Genomic DNA, 2,618 nt, shown 5'->3' on the forward strand with positions numbered 1-2,618 from the left:
CTCTGAAGAGTTTTAATCAGGAAAGGATGTTGTATTTTGTCAAATGCTTTTTCTGCATCAGTTGAGAGGACCATATGATTCTTTCTCCCTCCTCTTATTAATGTGTTCTATCATATTGACTGATTTGCGAATGTTGAACCACACTTGCATCCCGGGGATAAATCCCACTTGGTCGTGGTGGATGAACCTTTTAATGTATTGTTGGATCCTATTAGTTAGGTTTTTTTGTTGAGAATTTTTGAATCCATATTCATCAGGGATATTGGTCTGAAATTCTCCTTTTTCATGGGATCTTTGCCTGGTTTGGGGATTAAGGTAATGCTGGCCTCAGAGAATGAGTTTGGATGTTTTCCTTCTGTCTATATGTTTTGACACAACTTCAGGAGAATAGGTATTATTTCTTCTTTGAATGTTTGGTAGAATTCCCCAGGGAATCCACCAGGCCCTGGAATCTTGTTTTTTGGGAGGTTTTTGATCACTGTTTTAATCTCGTTACTGGTTATTGGCCCATTCGAGTTGCCAATTGTTCCTGTTTCACTCTTGGCAGCTTATAGGTTTCCATGAAGTCCTCCATTTCATCCAGATTGCTCAGTTTATTGGCATATACTTGTTTACAAGAATTTCTAATAATTGTTTCTATTTCCTTGGTCTAAGTCATTATCTCTCCTCTCTCATTCATAATTTTATTAACTTGAGTCCTTTCTCTTTTCTTTTGGATATGTCTGGCCACTGGTTTGTCGATCTTATTCTTTCAAAGAACCAGCTTCTAGTTTCGTTGATCTGATCTACTGTGTTTCTGGTTTCTAATTCATTGATTTCTGCTCTAATTTAATTATTTCTCTTCTAATGCATGGCTTAGGCATCATTTGTTGCTTTTTCTCTAGTTCTTTAAGGTGTAGAGTTAGTTGGTGAATTCAGGATTTTTCTTTTTTTTTTTGAGTGAGGCTTGGATGGCTATGTAGTTCCCCCTTAGGACTGCCTTTGCGGTATCCCATAGGTTTTGGACTGACGTGTTTTCATACTCATTGATTTCCATGAATTGTTTTAGTTCTTCTTTGATTTCCTGGTTGACCCAAACATTCTTGCACAGGGTGGTCTTTAGCTTCCAAGTGTTTGAATTTCTGCCATATTTTTTCCTGCTTTAAAGCACTGTGGTCTGAGAATATGCAGGGAATAATCTCAATCTTTTGGTATCGGTTGAGACCTAATTGGTGACCCAGTATGTGGTCTATTCTGGAGAAATTTCCATGCATGCTCTAGAAGAAAGAGTGTTCTGTTGTTTTAGGGTGGAATGTTCTGTAAATATCTATGAGGTCCATCTGGTGCAGTGTGTCATTCAAAGCTCTTGTTTCTTTGTTGATTCTCTGCTTAGATGATCTGTCCATTGCTGAGAACGGAGTATTGAGGTCTCCTACAATTAACGTATTGTTATCAATATGACTCTTTATTTTGGTTAACAGTTGGCTTATATAGATGGTTGCTCCCATGTTGGGGGCATAGATATTTACAATTATTAGATCTTGTTGAATAGACCTTTTAAGAATGATATAGTGTCCTACTGTGTCTCTACAGACAAGTTTAAAATCTAATTTGTCTTGTATAAGAATTGCTACTCCAGCTCTCTTTTGAAGTCAGCTGGCATGGAAGATGGATCTCCATCCCTTCACTTTCAGTGTGGTTGTATATTTAGGTTCAAAATGAGTCTCTTGTAGACAGCATATGGATGGGTCCTGTCTTTTTATCCAATCCAGAACCCTGTGCTGTTTTATGGGAGCATTTGGGCCATTCACATTGAGAATGATTACTGGAAGATATGAGTTGTCATCATGTTGCCTGTGAAGACCATTGTTTTTATAGACTGTAAATTTCTGTTGTACATCACACTTAGGGTCTTTCCCCTTTTATAGAAACCCCCTTAATATTTCTTGCAGGGTTGGCTTAGTGGTCACATATTCTTTCAGTTTCCTGCGGTCATGGAAGCTCTGCATCTCTCCATCCATTCTAAATGACAGTCTTGCCAGATAAAGTAATCTTAGCTGCATGTTCTTCTCATTTAGTACCCTGAATATGTCTTGCCAAGCTTTTCTGGCTTGCCAGGTCTCTGTGGATAGGTCTGACGTTATTCTGATGTTCCTCCCTCTGTACCTAAGGAATCTCTTCCCCCTAATGCCCTTAAGATGATTTCCTTTGTTCTAAGATTTGCAAGTTTTACTATTACATACTAGAGTGTTGGGTGTTTTCCTTGATCTTCGGAGGGGTCCTCTCTACCTCTAAGACGCGAATGTTTGTTTCATTCCCCAAATTAGGGAAGTTCTCAGTTACTATTTGCTCAAATACATCTTCTAGTCCTCTCTCTCTCCACTCCCTCCAGGATTCCAAATATTCTGACATTGGAATGCTTCATGGTTTCACTTATTTCTCTGATTCTATTTTCATGGATTCTGAGTTTTTCCCTGGCCTCCTTTTTTCCCTTTTTATCTGTTATATTGTCTTCCAGGTCACTTACTCATTCTTCTGCCTCACTTACCCTAGCTGTTAGATTATCTAGATTGGATTGGATCTCATTGATAGCATTTTTCAGTTCTGCCAATTCAGCTTTCATTTATGCCCTTAGAGAC

The sequence above is a fragment of the Neomonachus schauinslandi genome, chromosome Y (assembly GCF_002201575.2).
Source record: "Neomonachus schauinslandi chromosome Y, ASM220157v2, whole genome shotgun sequence".
Taxonomy (NCBI): Eukaryota; Metazoa; Chordata; class Mammalia; order Carnivora; family Phocidae; genus Neomonachus; species Neomonachus schauinslandi.